Source organism: Salarias fasciatus, chromosome 14 (assembly GCF_902148845.1).
Source record: "Salarias fasciatus chromosome 14, fSalaFa1.1, whole genome shotgun sequence".
Taxonomy (NCBI): Eukaryota; Metazoa; Chordata; class Actinopteri; order Blenniiformes; family Blenniidae; genus Salarias; species Salarias fasciatus.
Window position 1 is genome coordinate 14,853,142 of NC_043758.1, and position 26,143 is coordinate 14,879,284.

The 26,143-nt window shown below is 41.3% G+C and overlaps 1 pseudogene; it reads left to right on the forward strand.

Moving 5' to 3' along the window:
- Positions 1-3,824: 3,824 nt before the first annotated feature.
- On the forward strand, positions 3,825-6,816 carry LOC115400767 (olfactory receptor 51E2-like; annotated as a pseudogene).
- The last annotated feature ends 19,327 nt before the right edge of the window (positions 6,817-26,143 follow it).

Sequence of the window (26,143 nt, forward strand, 5' to 3'; positions counted from 1 at the left end):
TCTTCGTGTTACAGTTTCAGTGGTCTGTCCTTGCTGTGTCTCTTCAGTCTTGTCAGGTAGAACGTCAGACATGTCACTCTGAATAGTGGAACTTGGTACATTGTCCTCATTGTCATCTGGCCTGGAATGTACACCTCCATCACAATATTCTGTGTGTGACTCAGATGTCTGCGTTTGTTTTTCGTTAGTTGTCATGGTTGTGAATTTCACCAACCTGTGTTTTTGGATTTTTTCTGAGTTTGGATAGTACACCAAATATGCTGGGCTGTTTTTATCGTAACCAATAAAAACACCTTCTTCACATCGAGAATCGAGTTTGCCTTTCTCTTGTTTGTAAGCAAAACAAACTGATCCAAACTTCTGTAGCTTGGCTATGTTCGGCTCTTTTCCTGTGAAAAGCTCGTATGGGGTTTTCTTTGTGCGTCTACTGTAGCACCGGTTTCTCACGAAAGCTGCCGTCTGCATAGCATAGTTCCACAGCTGTTTTGGTAACTTGCTTTCTAGCAGTAAACATCTCCCCATATCGCAGAGGGTTCTCCAACCTCTTTCTGCTGTTCCATTTTGGTGAGGTGAATAAGGTGCAGATGTCTCGTGTCTGATCTTATTCTTGGTTAACAGCGCTTTGAAATCTCGACTGGTAAATTCAGTTCCGTTGTCTGATCTGATACATTTAACTTCACCATATGGAGCTACATCAGCTAAGAACTTTTCTGTTGCTTGAACTGCATCACTTTTGGATTTCAGAAAGTACACAAACATGGTGCCTGAGTAGTCGTCTGTAAAAGATTGTGCGTACCTGTGTCCCTCTATGCTTGGTGTTTGCATGGGACCGGCTAGGTCAGTGTGAACAAGTCGTAAAGGTCTGTCAGCCTTTCTGTCGGGTTCTCTGTTCCTTGTCTCTGTGAATTTTCCTTGTGTACACACTTCACATAACTGTGTTGGCTTAGCTGCGTTCCCTTGAATCTCCATGCCTTTCACAACACTTTGTAACTTTCGCACATCATCATAATTACAGTGACCCAAAATCTCATGCCAAGTTTGTATATCATGACATACTTTGCATTTATCATTTTCTTCAACAGTATGAAGGTAATACAAGTTCTCTCTCTGATGAATGTCAAACCTGCTTCCTTGCTTGGTAACCATGTGGCTGTCCCCCTTCTTGAAAGTGATTGTTGCGCCTCCATTGGTTGCTCTTGCCACTGAAAAGATGTCCTGTGGATACGAAGGCATGTACAGGGCATCTCGGAGCTGTGCACGTTGTCGTCGTCCATCGTTGTCTAGCAGATAGATCACCGCTGTTCCTCTCTTTTGTGCTGTCCCACTGCATTTGGTCCCATCAGCTAACTCCACTGAATGTGTCTCCGGCTGGAACGTAGTATCGAAGCTCTTGAATTTCTTGATGTCATTTACGATGTGGGAGGTTGCTCCTGCATCGACCATAATGCCTTTCATCTTTACATTGTAGTTGTCCCTTGTGTGCTTGGCCTTAAAGAGGTGGTCTTCATCACTGTTGTGCTCTTCCTCAACTTTTCTGGCATTGTCTTGTCCACCCTTTTTCTTGCACAGAGATTCTTGGTGTGTGTTACTTTTGCAGTGGCTACACCACACTTTTCGATAACATTGTCTTGCTTTGTGTCCTTTCAGTCCACACTTGTAGCATGTCAGACTAGCATTTTCATCTTTTCTGCTGTTGGTGGGTGTCTTTGTGGGGACTCGGCCTCGTCTCATGTGTGTTTTCATCACATTATCTGTAGACTCCGCCACTTTCATTTTCTCTGACTCTTCAAAGATCCGTAGTCTTCTTTTAAAGTCGGTGAATGTAACTGTGTCTTCGTTTTGCGTTACATGAACAGCGAGTGGCTTGAAAAAATCTGGTAGCCCATTGAGAACCATGGCTACAGTCAGCCCGTCACTTAAGCTTTCACCTGCATCTCTCAGAGCTGTGATGATGTTCTCGGCTCGTATCAAATATTCTGTAACGCTCTCATTTTCTGTCATGTGCAGCTTGGTCAGGGATGTGTACAGGTTTATTATGCGTGGTTTACTTTTGCCAGAATAATGCTCTTTCAATATCTTAAGAGCTTTCCTGCCATCATCAGGTGCTTCATGTCTGATCAGTGATAGGCTCTTATCATCTATCAGTCTTACTAGCTCAGCATAGCAGTCAGCATTTTTCCTTGCATCTTCTGCTAGTCGCGCCGCATCAGCATCGGCAGGAGGTTCAGTCAAGATAGTCTCTTTTAGCTTCAGAGTGTGCAAACATCCCAAAAACCTTGTTTCCCAGAGGTCGTACTTATCTTCTGAGCCATCAAACAAAAGTTGTGGTGCCAAGACTCCAGTGGCTCTACTCGCCATTTTGTTTTCACTTTTTCTTCTTCTTTAGCATCAACTCTGTTGCACGGTGTGTTAGCTTGCCTGGATTCATTTCAGTCTCTTTGGCTTCCGAGTTATACGTCTCTGTAGAACAGCTCGCTCATCTTCACACTGGTCATCATGCCGAACAGTCTCTTTAAGCTCCGTGTAATACTTCACGTTGAACTTTTCAGCTAAAGCTAGCACGTTCGCTCGTTAGCTCCTGTCCACTGCTCCGGCGCATGTCTCTGGCTCTGGGCCCATAACCTGTAAAGCTTGAGAAGCGCAGTGGCATCTGCGTGATGAAGAATGAGCGGAGCTTGAGTCAATCTTGTTCACTCCTCAGACGTCTTTATTTCTTCAGCATTTCCTCCAGATTTAACACACGTTTGCTCTCAGCGAATCGAACAGATTGGAGCACAATGATGACATCAGATGTGCGACTCTTAGTCAAACAGAACATCAACATTATTTACATAGAGTAAGGGCGCCATCTATTGGCAACACTTAACATCACTTGACCAATTTGACATGATATCCTATCTCATGAACCAAAAGGTTTTAGGTTGCAACATGACTTCCATCCAAATCTAAACTCTCGTTTTTTTTTTCTACTGAAACACCGACAAATTGGAGACAATATACACATAAATACAAAGCTCTGTGATTTAAAACATTATGCAACACAGTTCGCAAGATATTCAGTCAAAGTGATATAAATGAAAGGTTTACAAACTTGCTGCTTAACACACCACTGAGTGGAAACTTTTAACGCAGCTGTGTCATTGTATAGAGATAACCACAGGGAGTCAGGATTTGGATCTCAACCACCAAAATAGGCAATGACCGTGCTATTAGATGTCATAATACAACAGCAGGTCAGTTGTTGTGATTGTGAGCCAAGGCATCAGTTTCCAATACGCAGGTTTTGGAAGATATTCCATGTATGATTACTATAAGTAATTTACGCAGTCACAAAATGTGCTCTCATCAACAGAAAGTAGCACATTCAATGGCTGATGCATGAGGTGCCTCAATATAGAAAAATAATTATAGATAGATGCTTAATTGATTTATGTATCAATTAGCCAGACAACAATTTTTAATATTTACTCATAAAAAAATCTAAATAGACCACCTTTTTCAAAAATCATATTTCTTGGGGGTGATGTGGGATATGTAGCTGTCCCAGAGAGAACAACAGCACCCCCACATACATGTTTTACGAAGAATGTTTTGGATTATCTCAGACATTTCTTTCAAAATAACTGGCCCACTAAGGTTCTCTGAATAAATAAGTGACACAGCACAAAGATGGAATTAACAAATATAACTATCAACTTTTTAGGTTCAGTGTAATTAAGCAATAATTGCCTTTTATAGATCATTTTAAAATATATTCAATGACATTTTACCAGTTTGATATCATGAAATGAATGGATAACCCCACACTGCAATGTAATTGGACAATGGGTTTGTCCAATGTGAAGCTTCTAATCTGGTGAGCTTAGGGGTTGTCTAGTTAACCAAGAAGGTTTTGGTCAAATTCAGAGTTCTTTACAATCTGACAACAGCTGCTCAGCGCTGACTCTGAGATACGTTCCTATGTTGCTTTGAGGGGAGGTGGTTGTTATCTCCGTGTTGCCTTAACTAAAAATGTCTTCACGCAATTCTTCAATTGAACTGACACATTTTTTGTTTGGTGATGTTGACAGTTTCAAAAGGCCGGTGGTAAGTGGTGTGGTAATCATGATTGTCTATATTATACTTACTATCGCCAATGCGGTGAATATCATTTTTATTATTTCTGACCAGACGTTACACAAACCCATGTATCTTTTGATTTGCAACCTGGCTGTTGTTGATATTGTGTTTACTTCAAGTGTAATTCCAACCAGAGGCGGAGCGTGCCAACAGGCAAACCAGGCAATTGCCTGGGGCCCCGGCTTTTAGGGGGGCCCCGCAAGGAGGCCCCTGAAGGACTGTGTACCCCAAGTGCCAATACATGTACTCCGTAGCGGAGCCAGAGTGGGGGCAACGGGGCTGTCGCCCCAGGGCCCACAAGGTCATAGGGCCCCGTTTCATGTGATGTGTTCAGATTTACTCGTAAATAAATTGGTATAATAAAATGTGCAGTGTGTGCGAGAAGGTGTACGCATATGATTGTGGGCTCCAATTTGCCAATTCTTACATTATGAATGTCCATGAATGCATCAGAGCTGTAAGCCAGCGCTGATTGGCTGTGCGGCATTAAGCATTAAACAGTATGTATGCTAAACACTATGCTAGCCGCTAGCGGTACTACCGAAAACCGGAGCCATTGGTGAGTCAGTGAAACCTTCAAAAATATTATCTTTATCAGAATGCTGTGGTCTTAAACACCTGCCTATTTGAATGTGCCTTGTGTTGCTCTCAACTATGAGACCGCCAAGTCTATTTTTTTCAAATAGGCTATACATGAATTCCAAAAGCTATAGATAGCTGTGTCTATATCTATCTGACTAGACTGTGTAATTTTAGACCAGCTGTGTTCATTTTATATTTAAGTTGTATCAAAGATGGTACAGATTTAGCCCGTGAGTTTTTATCTGACATTTCAGCACCATGGACAGCAGATGCTCTCAGATTGACAGCTGTCAGGCTGCATTTGTGTGTGTGCGTGCGTATGTGTATTTGTTCTTCAGAACAAGTTTGTGGACTGGTTTGTGACTTTATTCTGCTTTCTGAAGCAAATACGTTTGCTTGGATCTATAAAAGTGAGCATTAGTGTGTTGTTTGATGGTAGCATGAGGGATTGTTTGAATGGTAAAATTACGATCATAAGGGCCTGTTGAGAATGCTCCGCCCCCTCTGTACTGAGACTCACGCTCTGCCTCTGCATGTACTGCACAGAAACGACAACAATGGGCATTTATGATGCAATTATGAAATGATGACATAGCAAACCCCCTAATTGGGGGGCCCCGCACGGCCCTATCAGCCTTCAGCGCTGTCTGCGTCAATCAGGCTAGCTGCAAGGTTTATTGTATCATGTAATTATTGATAAGCCAGGACTTTCAAGGACTTCTGTTGGTCCCTGGATCTAATAGAAGAGATTAGGGGTTCTCTTAAGTTTTTCAGTATACATATTATAGCTGGGCCGTTAACGGCGGTAAGGTGCTGCGTTACCGGAGACGCGCGAGAAAAAAATGTCGCCTTTATCTATGCTTTTCAAAGTTGGGTCTGGGAGCTGGGTCTACACACATGCAAGCTATGCAATTCACTTTGATATATTTTAGTGTGGATGTATGCTTGGCCCAGCCTGGCTGAATAACGCTGTGGGGGGTGTGAACAAGCCGAACGTGTCCTGCGCCTGTAGAGTCACACCGCGCTCCAGCTGAGCGTCAAAAAAAAAAAAACAAAAAAAAAAACACAGTCGCGCAAAACACGGTCTATTCCTCATTATTTGCCATATTGAACTCGGCCGAATTATCAGAAAAATCACGAGGAAAAGGCTGGTATGAGGCACAAACTGAAATCAGGAGCGCAAATAAGAAAAAATGAAAATCAAACTTAAATTACGTGTTTTGCCGGTGCACCGTTTCTCCCGCTGGGCCTTCTTCAGGTGCTGAAAACACGCAAAACAAAGTACATTTCCCTTCAACACACAATCTGGCTTAATAAAGATAAGGATGAGGCACAATTCGGCGTGACTGAATTTATCCTGCCTTCTCTGTCTGAGAGTCGGAGATATGATGAAGTTTGAGGAAGTGTGCGCTCATAAGAAAATTCCATTTTTCATCTGTTTAGGACTTGGTTGTGACTTGGTTGTGACTTGGTTGATGACACATGAACACGGAACTGTGTCAAATTACCTGTTGGTTAACTGTGATGCCTGCTGATTATTCATGTCTAATTGAATAAACAGAAACTCGTTCTTGACTACCTATTTCTTATTTATGTAACACACACACATTTTGAATGGACTTGGCAGACTTCAACTGAGCCATTTTAATCGATTAACTCCAGGACTACAATTACTCGAGATTAAGGAATTTAATCGTTGCCCACCGTTACTGTGATTATGCTGCCCTTGTGAGAAGCACTTGCGCAAATGTCAATTACTATTTCAATCTCATTACTGAGATCGTATTTTTTTTTTTGTTATTTTTCACTTTTGTTTTCTTCTGCCTGTCATATATTGTGATCTTTTTTCAGGTGAAATTATCTTCAAGTTCAGAAAAAAGGAAAATTGGTAGCACTTGTTTGAGTCACTTGATTGTGGTTTCATTTTATTATGGTCCTGTGTTTGTCCGCCTTGTTTTGACCAGAGTGGGTATGGTGTTAACATTGGAGGAATAGTATGGTGAAGTGTTTGTTGTCATCATTGGCCCACCTTTTGTAAATCCATTTGTGTATTGTCTCAGGACTAAAGAGATTAGATTTAAACTCATGAAGGTTTTCCAAAATATGGATACATAGTTTCTGCTAATCTGCCACTGTACTGACTTGACTCCAACATGCCCTGAAACGCTGGAAATCAGTGGTTATTTTCATTAGAGATGGCTCTGCTCATTATTTTCAATAAGAAAAAAAGGAGAACCTCATCTTTTGTTTCATTGTCCGTTTTTTCAGGATTGCTATTTGATAATAAAGCACTGGATCACATTCATGCTTTCAACGTTGCCTTTTATTCAACATCATGATTCACTGTTTCATTTGACTATTGTGACCTTCGTTTTTAAGGTGTTTACATACATGCGGTTCATTTTTGATATAATATTATGGATATACTTATTGTTAAATATTTTTTATATGATAATAAGCTCTTATTAGCACTCTCCCGTTACCATCGGGGAGGCTGAGGTGGAGAGGGTGGACACATTTAAATTTTTGGGGACTCACATCAGTAATGACTTGACCTGGACACACAACATAACACAAATAACTAAACGGGCTCACAAGCGACTGTATTTCCTTAGGAGGCTGAGGAAATTTGAAATATCTCCTTAGATCCTCAGCAACTTCTATAGAGGAGCAGTTGAGTGTGTGCTCACCAGTGCCATCACTGTTTGGTACGGAAATTTTACCCTACAGGACAGGAAGTGACTCCAGCGTGTGATAAAAAGCACACAGCAAATCTCTGGACTGATCTTCCTGTCCCTGCAGGACATTTACAATGGTGGGGTCATCAGGAGGGCCCACAACATGATAAAGGACAATACACACCCACAGCACTCACTTTTTGAGCTCCTTCCCTCAGGAAGGCGCTTCAGGAGTATGAGATCTCGAACCACTAGATTCGCAAACAGTTTATTTCCACAAACTATTCGTCTCCTGAACAAGTGTTAGATCTTTATAACACATTATACATTATGCTGTTAAATATGAAAGTTTCTTTTTATTATTTCGTTTTTGCATTGTGTTGTGTATAGATTTTATTGTTTTGTATACAACTGCATACAAATTTTTTGTTTGGACCGCATGCAGATTGTCCTTTTTTAAAAATTCTTGCACTATTTTTTTTCTTTCTTTTAGCTCTTCCTTTTATATATCTTAAGTTATTGTTACTTCTCTTTTACGCTGCCGGGAAGCATGCAATCAAAGAATTTCCCTGCATGGCATTAAAGGTGCTGTAGGCAGGATTTTGCTAGGCAATGCCAGTTTTTCTGTGTTTTCTTTGGATTAAATGTTAGAGTATCCATTGATAATCCTTTAGGAGTGTAGTATAATTGCACTACCGCAAGGGAGCAGCGTTTCCATCTGTCTTTGTTCTGAGCTGAAAAGGAATCTCGACAGCTGCAGGTATCTTTGACCAATCAGAAGAGCCCCTGAGGCTCTAACCGTGATTGGTTGAGCGGCATTCGTCACACGTTCTTGTGGGAGGGGCTTAACTTGCGTAAGGGCATGATGTCAGAGAAAACAGGACAGGATTGGCTGTGCTGGGTTTCAAATCGCCATCTTAGATGGGTCAAATCGCCATCTTGCTTAGGCAAACCGAAGCAAGATGGCGGAGATGCCAAAATTCTGCCTACAGCACCTTTAAGCCTGTGTGTTTTTTACTGTGTATGTGACAATAAACTCTTGAATCTTGAATCTATTCAACATTTACACTCAATGTTTATTCTTATTTACTTAGTTCATTCTTATTTACATTTAATTTGGGCACCTACAAATGTTATGGATGATTTGCACCAGATCAGTTCAGTTCATCTTCCAAATAACATTTTTCAGCTGGATAAATTCCATCATGAATAGTTTCCCCATTTATATTTCATTGAACATTGCTTACAGTGTAATATACACAAGATCCACAATAAAAACTCTTAGTGTTTCAATGAAATAAAAACAAAAACAGTTGTTTTCTCTTCGATAATGGTTTACTGTCACAGAGCAACATGTTTGTAACTGTATTTACAATTTACAATTTACAAAGAGAATCACATAATTACCATTAATTTGTTGATATTGTAACAGGATCCTAAAAAAATGGTCATTTTTAACTCAAAATAAGAAAGTTTAGATGCTCACTTGTTGATATTAAGTGTGCAGAGGGTTTGAGAAGACCTCAATTTCCATATGTCAGTGCTGCCAGCTGCTGGTGATACAACACAACTGCATTTGACCCTTTCTTTGGCTTTAGCCTGATATTTTCATATTAAAAAACTAAGGCCATAATACGTCTTATGTATATCCAAATTCAGACTCCTGAGACAGGTAATACAGCCATATAAGTTTTTAGGATAGATGTAAAATATTGTGAATTTAATTCATGTGGACCATGGTTGCATTTTAATGAGAATCAAAACTGTCTATCCCCCAATATGATTTCACTTCAGTAATGTTTTATCTTAGGACCTATATTTTAGGTAATATCATCAGGAAACAAACCATTGACTTCAAGTGTAATGCTGATGATACACAAATCAATAAAACCAGATGACAATGATCAACTTGTCAAACTAGAAGCTTGTCTTTATGACAAAAAAGCCTGGATGTGTTGTGATTTTCTGCTCTACAACAAAATTTAATTTTGCTCAAAACACATGTTGTCTCATCTTCAAGAGGCCAAGACTGATCATGGCGTGGAGAAAAAGCTTTTGCAGGGTGCTGGTAGTCAGGGCCGGCGATTAGTCTGGGCATCCGGGGCACTTGCCCAGGGCGCCGAGCCATAGGGGGCGCCTGTGGCGCGCCGCCCACAGTGCACCGCTGTGATGGCCCGTGTGAGCAGCGCACTGCTCGGCTTCGCTCGGCATCGCTCGCTCGCTCCACTGTCGGCGACTCTCAGATGTTCTAAATCTGCAAATTAATGCAGTTACTTTGACATCAAAAATCTTTTGTCTGTGTTGTTTTCATTGTTTGATAGAAGTAACAACTGTTCAGATCTTTGAGGTGTCAAAAATATTGACATCAGGACGAATTTGCTTCTCTGCAGAAAAAGCTTGTTTGTTTTTTGGTTCACGTGTTTTCGCTACAAACAAACTTTTGTTTTATTTGACGAGAGAAGAGTCTAGTTTCTTTATATGGTTACAGTATTTTATGAGTCAAAGTTTTACATAAATCACCCTTTCACAACACATCCTCTGACCACGTGATGCAGTCACATGGCAGGCTTGACCAATCATATTTACATATATCTACACAGACCAATACATCTCGTAAGTTTTGTCCATTTTTGGACTTCCGGGGAATCTATGTGCGAGGTAGACGTGTAATTTTCTGCTGTCTCAGTCAGCTTAAAATCGTTCCCAAATTGAGAATTTCAACTCGCTAAATTACACAACATTAAGATGAATGGGAACAAGCCACAGAGATGCCAGAAGAGTTCCAAAAATATATCGACGAGTCAGTCATCAATGAAGAAAGACCAAATGGATGCCTCCGATTATGAAAATAGCACCATGCTAACTAGCAACAAAGTTAGGGAACCCAGAGAAGAGATGGTTCGTGAAATCTACTCCATCTCCAAAGATCTCTGGGAGTTCAGAAGCAACATACACGCAGTAATCTCTGAATTTACCTCTGAACAGATGAGGAATTACATGTTTTCACCATAAAAATGATCATAAACCGATCAATTTTCAAATTATATTCAAGTTTATTGCAAAAAACATAATAAGAGTAAAGAAATTCATGTATTCAATGTGTTTTGGCCAATACAATGTCTCAAATAAGTTATTTCACTCGTAAGCAGCTGTGCAACGTAGAATAATGTAAAGTGAGCCATTATATGATGTAAAGAATGGGAAAACAAACAGACCGGAGGGTTTATCTCACTATTTGACCAGCTCACTCCATATTGTTCTTTGAGTACATTTTTCCAGTGAATATTGATTGTATAGGATTCAGTGTGCATGTTCTCCTCACGAAAATATCTAAAAGTGGGACAAAGGTTTGGATGGTTAAACGGCCATTTTTAAAACATCTCAGTACCCCATGTCATTTGCTGCGCGTTGTGAATGAATCAGATCGTAACCACAGATCATTGGAAATCTGGGGAAAATCCAGTTAATAATTTTAATTTAGGATAAAGAAGATCTTCTTACTTTCATCCACTTTGATGCACTGGTCCTGACAGTCCGTCACCAGCGCTGCAAACACAACGCGGTGTGTATACTACACACCGCGTTGTGTTTACTTTCTATGATCACAGTGTCTAGGTGTACTATGACTATGGTCAGTCAGCTGAGAAGCTCGCTTCTTGATTGGCTACATTTTATTCCACATCACGTCTACAGAAAGACATGCTGTCTTTCAGTCTTGCCTTTTCCAGCCGCTAGTATGTTTTTTCTATGTCTGCTACTTCTTCAATTTGTCAGTAGTGCATGGCGTGTAGGGGTTTGTCTTTCCATGATCCCACCTTTGGCTCCTCTTCTTACAAGGGTTCACTTGTCTGAGACATTCACTTAGCCGGTTGTCATTGGAGGCCATTATCAACACATACCAAGATGTATTCTTGGAGGGATGATATTTCCTCCTGGATGGTGGCTTTGACACTCACCAGTCCTCGGCCTCCCTCACTGCGCTTCGTGTACAGCCTCAGAACGCTGGACTTAGGGTGAAACCTTCCATGCATTGTGAGGAGTTTCCTTGTCTTGATATAAGTAGCTTGCATCTCTTCCAGTGACCAGGATATTATACCAGCAGGGTATCTGATTACTGGTAGGGCGTAGGTGTTTATGGCCTGGATTTGATTTTTGCTATTCAGCTGACTGTTCAAGGACTTGTCTCACCCTCTGAAGGTATTTGGCTGTGGCTGACCTCCGGGCTGCTTCATAATGGTTGCCTTTTGCCTGTGGTATCCCCAGGTAATTGTAGCTGTCTTTCAGATCCATTTTGTTGCCTTCAGGTAATTCAACCCTTTCAGAAGTGATTGTCTTCCCTCTCTTTGATAGTATCTGCACACACTTATCTAGTCCGAATGACATCCAGATGTCCTTGCTGTATATCCTGGTGAGGGGAATCAGAAAGTCGATGTTCCGCTCAGTCTTCGCATATAGCTTAATGTCATCCATGGAGAGGAGGTGGCTGTTGATTGTTCCACTGTGGAATTGGTACCCGTATCCCTTGATGATGCTCTAGCTGAGGGGGTTCAGGTCGATGCAGAACAGTAGGGGGGACAGAGCGTCTCCGTGGTGTACACCACATTTGATGCTCACCTCTGCTACTGGTTTCCAGTTAGCATCCAGAGTTGTCTTCCATAGCCTCGTTGAGTTTCCCAAGGAGGTTCTCAGTTCCCTGTTGATGTTGTACAGTTTCAAGCATTCCAGTATTCTTGTGAGCGGCATTGAGTCATAGGCTGTCTTGTTATCAATCCAGGCAGATTTTACAGTCTTCGCAATCACCCTGTCGACCAGTAACTGCTTACTTGTAGTAGTGCTTACTTGTTTAGGGTGGGGTGTTGCGGGGGTTAAGTCGACAGATGCTGTCTACTGATTGGCCAGAGTGTCACATCAGAAGTAGAGCCGTGACAGCAACTTCAATCAGATTCATGCCTGGCATTTTCAAAACCTCACAACAGCAATCTAGTAATAACGTCAAAAATTGACCCCTTCGGTGGCGTGGCAAGTCTGAGACTATTTTAATCTACAACTGAGAGAGCCATTTTAGTAAGTCCTGGATTAAAATGTGATTTAGTCCAAAACTAAGCTTAATCTTTGGGAAAGCGAGCCCTAGACTTTTGCACAATAAACCCTTTAGAACACCACCCTTGTGTCCATCTGCAATTGAGTCCACCATGGGTTATGACAATGATGACAAAATCAGTAACATTTTGGGTGAAGGAGGTATATCAAGTGAAGCAGATATTCAAGTCACTACCAATAGACTGAATACTGAAATGCTCAGCCATATTAATAATTAGAAAATTGTATTTTATGAATTCAAAAATTATATTATGCATCCACAAATGAACCATGTCCTTTTTTTAATGGCATGTGCACTCTGTTCCTTCAGTGTGTATTAAATATAGTGAAGCGAATTGTAGCACTGTTGAGCTCTTCCTATAATTTACTTCATCTGATTTATTAAGGTCTGTTTCGATTAATATTTCATTGCCTCTGCTTCTTTAAAACATTCCAGGTTGCATAAAATGAACTAAAACCCAATGACAACCTGTGAAATGCCAATGATGTCTTCCTTTCTGAACTCTCACTTTTTATTGTAAATTTATTAGGACTGTCAATTGATTAAAATATTCAATAGCGATTATTTGCACGATTGTCCAAAGTTAACACTTGATTAATCGCAAATTGATGGCACATGTTTTGTCTACTCTATATGAACATTGAAGGGAAAACTTTCACGTTCTTAATACTCTCATCGACATGACAGTGGACAAATATGCTTGTTTTCAGTAAATGCTTCTTTATTGTTGTTGCCACAATCCAGAACAATTTCAAATGCTGTCCAGAATAATCTCCACATAACCTCAAACATTCTGCAAGCTCAAAAAATAGGCTGGAAGTGGAAGGGCATTTTGACCTGTGCATGGACAGTGCGTGGAACGGAGCAGAAATTTTTGAAGGTTTGGAAACTTTTTTGTTTACTTTGAACCAACGGCACTGGTATAGCCCTTGATGGCTGCTTTTTATTTTTTTACTGTTGTATTGTACTCATACAGTTTGTATCTGACCTAAGTGCAATTGTAATAATTTGGATTGATCTACAGTGTGAAATCTGTATTTTTAGTTGTATATGTCATAATGGTGACAGCAGGGGTGGGTGGGGGCATTGTTTTTTTTTCTTTTTTATGTTTTGGATGAATGGAAAATTGTATGTATATATATATATATATATATATATATATACATATACATATGTGTGTGTGTGTGTGTGTGTGTGTGTGTGTATCTATATATATACGTATGTGTATGTATATACATATATATATATATATGTATATAAACACAAAATCAATAACCATAGTTTTGCTTAGCCAGCTATAGTTGTGGAAGTGTGGTGGTGGCTAAAGGCAGCAGGCTCCATTTGATCTAATCTAAGCAAGTTTTGTGCCACCGCTTCATGAATTCATTATGTTGTGTGATTGAAATTGTGAAGTCTGACTCTTCCATTTCTCACTTCTTCAGAGACCAAGTGTGAATGGAGTACCTATGCCGGATGTACATATGGTTTCCGCCACCTTGAACCGATAGATTACCCACGCTATACAAGCAGTCCACATGAGACACCAGCGCGAACTGCACTGGTAAGATGCATTATTACGAGCAACACAGGCTTTGGTAGATTCACTGATTTAATCAGGCTATTGGGTTTATAAGTCTCACTGGAGTAAACAGCAGCTCTGGAACAAAACCCCAGTGTGAGCCAAAGTGAATATTTTGAAAGGGGTGCTAATATCACAAGGGATTAATGAAGTTCCCTCATCACAGTCCATTTTCACAGCAGAATTCTCAAGGGTACACAAAATAAAGAGGGACAGACAATCTTGCACACTCACATTAATACCTGGGAACAATTTACAATGACCAATTTGCCAGAAATGCAACAGTTCAACTGTTGCAGGGTACTCACAAATACAGAAAGAAAAAAAAAAAAGGAATTTCCATTCAGAAAGGCCTCAAAGCCCAACTTGGGCCTGAATCAGGTACATTTTGATATGAGGGAAAAATTCCCACAACAACACCACCTTGCAGCCGGTGATGCTTTATTTCTCACATATACTGTTTATGTGAACCTTATTCACCAAAATATACTATATGTAGAAAGAGCTTTGAAACTTGAAAATCAACTGTTTTAAAGTGGAAGATTGTTAAAACATTTAACAGTGCATTAAATAAAAGCTTTAATGATAACAACATTACATAAGACTGTTTTGAGAAATGAATTCACAAAGGTACAAAGAAAAACACGTGGACCAAACCTCACCTCAAATGATCCACTTGAGACTGCTGTTGACATGAGACACTAATTACCTTCCTCCTGGATCTCATTTGTCACGTTGCTTGTGTGTGCATGGGTCTGAAACATGTTGCTCTGCCTCTTTGACACAACTTTTTCATGGACAATCATTGAACTAAACACAACATAAGTTTGTGCTAGTTCCAATGATATTGTTCAGATCTGCTAACTGCAGTGATTTAATGCTATGTAGGCTAATGTGACATTTGCTAATACCGAATAAATTGTTTTTTTAATGTGTTCACAGTAACAAAACACCAAAGACTGACCCCTCATGCACACTGGATGCAGTCCGGCTGCGTTCCGGCTGCGTTCCAGCTGCGGTCTGTCTCCGGTCCGGTATACCGCAGCACTGTGATTCACACCTCCTGCTGTGTCTCTGCAGTCCACTGGAGGAAGTTGCCAGATATGACGCTCTCCCCTTAAACAATATGACCCGTTTAACTTAATAGAAAGCAGCCCAAACCGCCATCTCGGTTGAAAATGCAAGTTAAAACCGTATTTTTTATTATAACAAACACATCATAAACACATAATCATTTCATCAACCCGTCCGACGTGTTCAAAAAGACGCTTGATTTGGCAGAAACACTCCTTATCTGGCAACACAGAGCTGCTCCGGTCAGAGAGCTGTTTTGTGCCATTTTGGTGTCATTTGACTTTCTTGCAGCGACAAAGTACAAAATCGTTCATTCTTCTAATACGTATGATGACTACATCATGTTGTTTGTTCTGTATTCTACCAGAAGAAGTAAAAAAATAGAACGTTAAGGCAAAAACACGACACAGATTTTATTTTGAAGTCACATATTTTGGAAGACGTATCGCGTTTCCTTTCCGGCCCCCGACTTGCTTCTGTCTGAACTGATGCGGTAAGGCTGCGGCATGCGGAAAAGTAGGATCCTTGCGGAAAGAGACCGGAGCTCCGCAAGGGCTCCGGAGCCAGACTGGAGCCGGACCGCAGCCGGTCCGCAGCCGGTGTGCATCACAGCATTGATTTTAATGACTACGAATTAGCTGCGGTGTCCCGACCGCAGCCATTCTGCAGCCGGACCGCATCCAGTGTGTATCGGGGGTGAGATCTCAGTTTTGGTAAAATTGTGTTTCTCTTACATTATAATGCATTTTTTGGACATATTACATCATTGTAGGTATCTTTGACACAGTAGTTGGAGCAGGTTTGTCCTACGGTCACATGACTGGCACATCAGCTCAATCCTCATCATGTTTGAAATGGGTGAAAATTCCTTGGATGACCGATTGACCTTTAATTGACCTTAAATCAATATCCAACTCTGCCTACTAACTTTACATCTCTTCAGTCATTTGTCAGTTGATCAGTTTCACATGATATTCCAGGGTTTTTGCCAGACCTTTTCAGTCCGGGCACCCCGCCCACACTAAATTCTGCAGCGCCCGGACAACGAACGGGAGAAAAAAAAACCAAATAATTGCACCGCGCTTGTGGCTGAAAAGAAGCTGCGCTCAAATGATTGAGCTGGACGCTCCGACACTACGAGTGAGCTCCGCAAACCCCCTCTCCCCAGTCCGACGTTACGAGTGAGCGCCGCGCTGTGCCGCACAATCACGTTACTTTCATCCTATTTGCTTTTCAACAGTGGGCTTTGTGTATTTACTATCTTACTTTTAATGATTAAAAAAGATATCACTGGTCACTCCTGCCGTTCAGGTATAGAAAGTGGTATTGTTGGAAGTAATGCTGGCTTGTTCAGACACTGTTATGACAGCTCAGCTGTTCCTTCCATCCTGACAGGATCACTCCCTCATCACCTCTGACTCCTGCTCTGCTTCAGTCATATTTTAAACATGATCTACGAGGGTGTACCCAAAAAAAACCGGAATTTGATTATAACGTTTTATTTATGACATTTCAAAATAAAACGCCACCGTCGCCTTCAAAATAATCCCCATCTGTATTAATGCAGCGCTCCAGCCGTGTCTCCCACTTCACCAATGCGTCGTCAGACCCGCGCGTAAAAGTGCCATTTCTTGCCGGCTGCGATTTTTCTGTCACCTCCTCCACATCTGCAAACCGCTGTCCCTTCAGCTCTTTCTTCAACTTGGGGAACAAGAAAAAGTCACTCGAGGCTTCATCTGGCGAATAAGGCGGATGGGAGAGGAGATTCATCTCATTCTTCTCCAGAAACTGCGTGACGCGCAGCGCCGTGTCCGCTGGCGCTCTGTGGTGGTGGATCAACCTGGTTCCACTCCGCCACTCCGCGGGCCGCTTCCTCCTCACATCCTCACGGAGCCGTCTGAGGACTTCCATGTAGTTGTCCTGGTTTACAATCTGACCTGGAGGGACAAACTTGCTGTGGACGATACCCTGGACAGGGGAAAAGCAGCTCAGCATTGTTTTCACGGCTGAGCGCACCTGACGCGCCGACATCTGGCCCTTTTTAAAACCACCCGAACCACTCATGGACCTGATTCTTCGCCAGATCATCATCCTTGTAGGCTTGCTGCAACAAGGTGAGTGTTTCTGCTGCTGTTTTTTCCCAGCAAAAAGCAGAATTTAATGTTTACGCGCTGCTCTGGCTTTCCGGTTAATGTCGCCATTTTGGAAAAAAATCGCAGACCTCCTCTGCACTCTGTTGCTATAAATAGCGCCTGACAGGCGTCAGTGTAACTCTCGGAGCTCAAATTTCTCACAGATGTGCATGAGGCTTACCTGCAGCACATCTGACGGCCAGAAGTCGGAACTCATTATTATTATTGTTTTCTGACCAAATTCCGGTTTTTTTGGGGTACCCCCTCGTAAATTCTCAGCTCAAATCTCCCCAGTTTATAAGGCCATTATGTACTATTGTACATTCACTGGGGTAAATAAACACAGTGAAAGGAATGAAATCAACCTGAACTCATTAGCATATGAAGCAGATAGAACCTGACACTAACAGCCAATAGCTACACACCCACACAGTTTGCTTCAAGATGCTAACTCACGATAATGCTAACGAGCAAAAACAGACGTTTTAAGCAGCATAAATACAGCCCAGGAGCTACACAACACAAACAGAAGATGCATATGACATATACACATTTATTTAACATCACTTGGAACATAACATATGTAAGTGTCATCTAAATGATTTAAACATAAATAAGTTTATATTTTTCAAGTAAAAGGAAGGTCATATTTTGTTACGAATACTAAAATGTCTTTTGTTTAAAGTTTGTTATTGTTAATGTAAAGATGACTTTATTTGTTTGTTTGTTTTTTGTTTCTTTCTAGTGTTTCCTTGTAATACCACTTTATTGCAAGGTTTGGATCAGAGTATGAAAGGCTGCAAGAGCTGTATATGTTCAGACAGACATGCAAAGGACTGACTGAGCCACGTCTGTAGCAGCTGGGCCAAGTAGCCAGCTGCATAAGGTATTTTGTCATAATCATAATCCATGATTAATGCTGTATATATTTTGTTCTAATATTCATTCATTCTTTATTTAAGCCAGACACAATAAAGGCCCGTATAGATTAAAATAAGTACAAAAAAAAAAAGTATATTATACAAAGCCAACCGTCTACATGCAATCATTTTAACAATGCCCTCATCCAGTGCTTTCTCAGCAAAGAGGTGTAATGACTGGTGCTCCTCTGAGGGGTCACACATAGTCTTTATGATGGAGTTCTCAGACTCATCCAGTCGCTCCATAAACGCAAACATTAAGTGTCTCTGCAGAGCCTCACAGGTGGGAATGTTGGCTTCCACAAACAACTGACTTGTACTGTGCCACCGTGGCACCTTCATCAACAGCCTGAAACAGTCATTATAGGCCACAGTCAGTCTGCACAGGGTGTATTGCCGATAGTTACACCACAAGGGGGCAGTATACAGTGGAGTACAAAAGGCTTTGAACAGGGCACATTTAACATCAGTAGAACACATGCGAAATTTGCGCAGCAACATATTTTCTGTGCGTACAGTTTACAATATTGTCTTTTAATGTCTCTGTCATCAGACAAATCGTCAGTCAAAAAGTGTCCAAGATATTTGACCTCATGAGAGTGTGTGAGAGGATGATCACACAAATAGAAGACAGGAAAATCAACATTTCTGTCCTCCCTACTTCTCACTAGCCTCGTAAACCAGACCCGACCACTCCTCATCCACATTTGGATTTTGGAGTTGAGCTCAGTCTGGGTAGGAGCCCATAGAGGGGGATTTCACTCGGTCGTGAAACGACTGAGCCAATCAGCATTGCCGCTTTTTGTTTTCAAATTTTTTTGGCCAATTCCGGTGGCTAAACCAGAAGTGACGCTATCGCTGCGAGTAGCGGAGATGATGGACTTTAACTTCAACCATCGTCTGAAAGCTGCAATAAGTAAAGTTATAGCCAAAATACCAAGAATTACAACAATTAAGCAAGAGCAAGAGTGTGCGCTTGGTGAGTTTCTAACAGAAAAAGACGTTTTCGCATGTCTTTGTGTGTAAGGAAGCTAGAGCTAATAAGCTAATGCTAACCCTTAGAGAAGCGAACGCATTTTGATGACATATTTGTTTTGAAGCGCTGATTGGCTGAAGTGCGCTGTCAGTCAAAGGAGTAACCGACACCCCCTGCAAGAAGTTTCTATGGGCTCCCATCCCAGAACACCAACAAATAATATTGTAGCGTTACGACACTGAAGCAAATACTGGGAACTACTTTTTCTTTTGAAATCACTACGCCCAGACAAGTAGTTCCGTCTTAGCAATCTTCGCATTAACAACTCAATCTCGTAATTTTGCATTAATATTTCACAGCGTAGTGAATATGCGGAATATAATTTGCCCACCAAAGTGTTTTGGGGTTGTTGGATTGTGTATTTGATGAGTTTGACGAGGGGGAACCAAAATACCGTCCACTTCCATTGTGTCCGTCCTGAAAACCTTCCCCGACTCAACTCTGAATAAACAACAGCTCGCCCTCACAAAAAAAGTAAGTATACTGTTCGAAATGACTAATGAATTGCGCTAAACGGGCCAATTTGCCAAAATGTTGAAGTATCACTTTAAGGATAAGAATTAAACCGGCCAGGAAAACCATCAGAACCTGGCCGGAAGGAGCACTCAGCCAGCTGCAGAACTGCTTTGATAGCACGGATTGGACTGTCTTTGATCACCTGGATTTAAATGAACACACTGAGACTGTTTTATGTTATATTAAAACCTGCACAGGCAATGTGGCTGTGAATAAACAGATTAGGGTGTTCAGAAATGAGAAACCCTGGATGACGGGGGCGGTGTCACTGCTGAGGGCAAGAGACTGCTTTTAAAGCTGGGGACCAAGACTGGTACACCGAGGCCAGGGCTAATCTGAAGAGGGGGATCAAAGATGTAAAGAGGGACTACAGGAGGAAGGTGGAGAGACAACTGACTGACAACAACACAAGGCAAGTGTGGCGGGGTTTACACCACCTAACCGACTATAAGGGCAGCTCATCGGAGGTAGCAAATGCCGATGCCTCATTGGCAGAGGAGTTAAACATCTTCTTTACGTGCTTCGAGGCAGAGGGATCCCACTTCGCTCCTCCGACCACACAGTCCTCCAGCACCCCTCCGCTGGAGCTGCAGGAACATCAGGTGAGAAGGGCCCTGAAAGCTGTGAACCCACACAAAGCTGCAGGACCAGACGGGGTACTTGGGAAAGTACTGAAGGCCTGCGCAGACCAGCTGTCAGGAGTCCTAACAAGGATTTTTAACATCTCCCTAAAAGAGGCCACCATCCCATCCTGCCTGAAAACAGCCACCATCATACCTGTCCCCAAGAAAAGCACCATAGACAGCCTGAATGACTACAGACCGGTGGCACTCACGTCTGTGGTTATGAAGTGTTTGGAGAGGCTAGTTCTGCACCATCTTAAGTCCTGTCTCCCCCAGAACTTTGAGCGGCATCAGTTTGCTTATAGGAAAAACAGGTCAACAGCTGATGCAGTGTCCACCGTTCTCCATGCTGCTGCGAGTCATGGAGAGAAATTGGGAGGATGGTTAGGATGCTTTTTGTTGATTATAGTTCGGCATTTAATACCATTTTGCCGAACATACTTGGCAAGAAGCTAACTGACCTGGACTTCCCACCCCTCATCTGTAAGTGGGTTAGCAGCTTCCTGACGTAGCGGCCACAGACAGTGAGGGTGGGGCCCCATATATCCTCCATCCGCACACTCAGCACAGGCTCCCCTCAGGGCTGTATGCTGAGTCCATTCCTGTTCACATTGTACACACATGACTGTGCCCCTTTGCATGACTCTAACATCTTGGTGAAATTTGCTGATGACACCGTTGTGGTGGGTCTCATCTCCAGGGGCGATGAGACAGCATACAGGGAGGATGTTCAGAGACTTGTAGCTTGGAGCTCAGCGAACAAACTGCATCTGAATACAAGTAAAACTAAGGAGATGGCGATGGACTGGAGGAGGAACAGAGCAGACCCCGCTCTGCTACAGATAGATGGTGTCTGTGTGGAAACGGTCTCCTCCTTCTGATATCTGGGAGTACATACAGCAGATGACCTCAGGTGGCACATAAACACAGCTGCAGTCATCGGTAAAGCGCAGCAGAGACTTTACTTTTTAAGGCTATTAAAAAATGTCACCTGGATGGGAATCTGCTGCAGACTTTTTACCGCTCAATTGTAGAAAGTGTGCTTACATACTGTGTTACGGTGTGGTACGCCGGCTGCACGGCTGAAGACAAAAAAGCCCTGCGGGGGGTTATAGAGTCAGCACAGAACATCATTGGCTGCCCCCTGCCCTCCCTGAAGGACATTGCGAACTCTAGGGGTTTGAAGAGAGCAAGGAACATCTTGTTGGACACATCCCACCCTGGCCGGGGCCTCTTTAACCTCTTACCCTCAGGGAGGAGGTATCGGGTTTTGGGGAAACGAACAAACCGGCTTAGAGACACTTTTTACCCCTGGGCAATAAGGCTTTTAAATAAGTAAACTTGGGGTATCCTTTGGGATTTTTTTTAAGCTTTTAAGTTTTTAACTGCCATGCTCACATATTACTTATACATCTTTTTATTATAGCTTTTAAGACTTATTTATAAACTATTGTGTTTTATCTTGTTTATGCTGGATTGCACGGGGGGGGGGGGGGGTTCTGCATAATTTCATTGTAACATGAGTACAATAAAAATAAAGTATATTCATTCATTCATTCATTCATTCATAAAAGCACATACACAGTCATTCACAACTTGAAGACTTCTTAACACCGGCACAACGAAAAAAGTGAACACCGGCCCTTGCGGCCCTAGAATCAGACCGTCCCACCAGGAATTGTCCCGGTCCTCCTGATTAGCCACTCCAGGCCTGGGAAATCTAAACTCTAGTTTATTACCTCCGGCAGGAGGTCATGGAATCACGTTGGTTTGTTGGTTTGTTTGTTAGCAACATTACGGAAAAAGTGATGGACGGATTGCAATGAAACTTTGTGGAAAGGTGGGTCTTGGGCTAACTTAACATTAAAGTTTGGTGATGATCCGGATCACTGTCTGGATCCAGGAATTTTTTTAAAGGATTCTTTATCATTGAGAGATAGGGCAGTCTTTCACATAGTTGGGCAGGCCCACCGACTGGGGGCGTGGGGCGTGCAGCATGGGGCGTGCAGCATGCGGCACAGCATGGTGACTGATTTGACCTGTGGCGGAGGTCTGCACTCTCTGAGTGCAAAATTCTAGTTTTCTACTGAAACACCGACAAATTGGAGACAATGTGTGCATAAATACAAAGCTCTGTGATTTCAAACCTTATGCAACACAATATGCAAGATATTCAAAGTGATAGAAATGAAAGGTTTACAAACTTGTTGCTTAAACACACACTGAGTGGAAACTTTCAACGCAGTTATGTCATTGTATAGAGATAACCACAGGGAATCAGGATATGGATCTCAACCACCAAAATAAGAAATAACCATGCTCTTAGATGTCATAACAACGATCGGTCAGTTGTTGTGGTTGTAAGTAAAGGCATCCGTTTCCAATACGCAGGTGTTTTAGCAGAACATATTTCATGTATGATTACTATAAGTAATTTATGCAGTCACAAAATGTGCTCTCATTAACAGAAAGTGGAACGTTCAATGGCTGATGCACAAGGTGCCTCCATATATATATATATATATACATATATATATATATATATATATATATATATATATATATATATATATATATATATATATATATATATATACATATACATATACATATACATATATATATATATATATATATATATATATAAAATATAGGTAGATGCTTAATTGATGTATGTATCAATTAGCCAGACAACAATTTTTAATATTCACACCCATAAAAAATATAAATCGACCACCTTTTTTAAAAATAATATTTCTTGGGGGTGCTTTGGCTATCCCAGAGAGAACAACAGTATCCCCACATACATCCCAAATCTCACATACACATGCTGACCTCAATGAATGGCCAGACACACCTGGATTAATCAGTTCATCCTATCATGAAAGACAGGAAATAAAGGTGCTGTCTGAACTTCAGGAAGTAATGGAGCTGTGCATATAGCACATTGAAGTCCGTGACATGCTAAATATTGTCAAAATTTTAGTAAGAATGAGCGGGGATAAAGACAAGAAAGGGAGAGTCACAGCTCTGCTTCAATGCCTCTAAAAACCGGCCCGAAAGTTCAGCTGAAAAAACCTCTAGCAAGGATGGAGACAAGATGGAGGACTTGTTAAGAAAAGTGGAGAGCGAGGTGGTTGCGGAGGGCATAAGCGACTTAAAGCCGGAGATGAAGGGGGAGCTTTCCCATGTGAGACTAAGCGTCAAGGAAGACATGAAAGCTCAGCTGGACGAGTTAACTGCCGAGATTAGCCAACAAGTAACGAATGCCACAAGCAGAATTGAGGACATGGTTAAGCGGCTGGGTGAGATGGAAGCAAACATGATGGAAAAAGATAAATGGGATATTGAAGTTAAGGACACCCTTGTTCAGATTACGAACAATCAGAAGTTTCTCCCGGAGAAAATCGCCGATTTAGAGGGACGCTCACGCCACAACAACATACGCATTTATAGGATTCCCGAAGACACAGAGGGCTCGTCAGTGTTGCGGTATGTGGAACGTCTCATTATGTCTGAACTTGGCGAGGGTCTGGATTTGTGTGGAAAGAACAGTTTGGGGATCGAGAGAGCGCACAGGGCGCTGGGGCCGTGGCCGCCGCCGGGCTTCAGGCCACTGTCCATCGTGGTGCGCTTTCTGCACTTCAGAGTCAAAGAAAATGTACTCCGTGCTGTGTGGAGAAAATATTTTCACATTCAAGAGAAGCGTGTGTGTTTTCCTCCGAGAGATGGCTACGGTTCGTCACCTCTCTGTTTACTTTGATCTATTATTCCTTGTGTTTATTTCTCTCTGTCACAGCACGGTACGTGATCATACGCTGTAAACGGTGTAAATGTAAACACTGGCCAACAAGGCCCACAATGCATTGTGAGATATCATATGACCTTTCAAGCCTTACACACAGCCGAAAAAACCAGACAAATCTATTATACAAACATTTCTTGATTCCTTGGACCTCCCTTCCATATAGGCAAAATCGAAAACAATAAACTAACTCGTAAAATTTCAATACAATAAATTCATGGTGGAATTTCAAATCTCCAAACCAATAAATCACCAGGCTGTGATGAATTCCCCCCAGAATGGTATGAGAATGTCTGCTTCCATTATTAAAGACTAATCACCTATTAAAGATTTTTAACTATATTCTCAAAGGTGGCGCCCTCCCGTAATCATCAATGAGGCATTTATTTCAGCTATGCCTAAGGAGGGGAAGGATAGGATGGACTGTAAAAACTAGATCAATTAATATTTTGAATGTAGATTATAAATTGGTTGCTGCAATATTGGCCAAGAGAATATGTGTAATAATGCCCACCTTAATAGATGAGGACCAGACAGGTTTTATAAGTAATCGACAAACATATGATAATATAAGAAGAGCCCTCCACATCATTAATCATATTTCTCAAAAAAATTCAAGGGCAGTTCTTCTCAGCCTGGATGACGAGAAAGCTTATGTGCTTATGCTGTGGGATGAGATTTTTTTATTTCAAGTTTTAAAAAAGTTTTGGCTTTTGAGATACATTTATGCAATGTATAAGAATGCTTTATTGCTCTCCAATTGCAAAAAACAAAGTCAACGGTGATCTTTCAAACAGAATTATATTGCAGTGAGGGTGCACGGTTGCCCGCTAAGTCCTTTGCTTTTTAATTTTTATTGAGCCACTTGCCCAGATTATTGAGAAGAATGATTTGCGAGGTATCACAAATGGCAATATTGAGAATAAAATTTGCAGTTATGCAGATGATACTCTGGTAACCATTGAAAATCTGGAATATGGTATCCCCACTCTGGAAACATATAGAAAACTCTGGGTATACACTCAACATCCAAAAAATTCAAGTTCTGACTTTTAATTTTACACCATCAAAACTACTTGGTAGGCATCACTCCATGATGCATGTCAATTATAAAACCAAGTGTAAGTCTATCTCTGAAAATATGGTCTAATTTGGTCAAAAAATATATCACCTTCAAAAAGAGATACAACTGCTGAGCTGGCCTGCATATCATCCACACTTCCTCCCAGCTTTACTGGATCATAAATATAAGGAATGGACCGAGCAAGGAATCATATCTATCTGTAGGACGACAAGAAATGGGGATTTAATAAGTTTTGAGGAAGTACGTCAGAAATACGATTGGATAAAGAAGTTTTTTTTTGGGGGTTTTTTTTATATTTACAGATCGGAGATTTTTATTAAAAAGAAATTTAGACTTGTGGATTTAATGAAAATTCAGGAATAATTCAAATATTTATGGATGCGTATGAATCTAAAAATCCAAAAGGCACAATTGGGAAATTCTATAAAAATATTATTTACATCAATAAGAATTCCACAGATTGCATCAAACAACGCTAAGAGAAAAAAGCAAATATAATAATTTCGAAAGAGTATGGTTACAACTCTGGGAAAACAAATCTTTCAAAACAAGTTCATTATTATGGCAGGACTTTTGCTAGAAGAATCTAATAATATGTTTCATCACATCAAACCAGAAATCAAATGGAGTAGTTCACAGGTATCCTGCTGGGGGTAATGTGGAGCTGTTTCTGCAGATTGTTATCATATATTTTGGGCTTGTACAAAGCTAGGAAAATTCTGGAAGGAGGTGGAAGAATTGATCTAAAAAACTTTGGGTATTGTGATGGATTAGTCTTTTCATTCCAATGTACCTGGGAAGACTTCCTGGCGGTTTAATTAAAAGGAATGCATACCTGTTGAGGATGATCATGGCTGCAAGTAAGAAAGCAATAACAAAATGTTGGCTACAGCG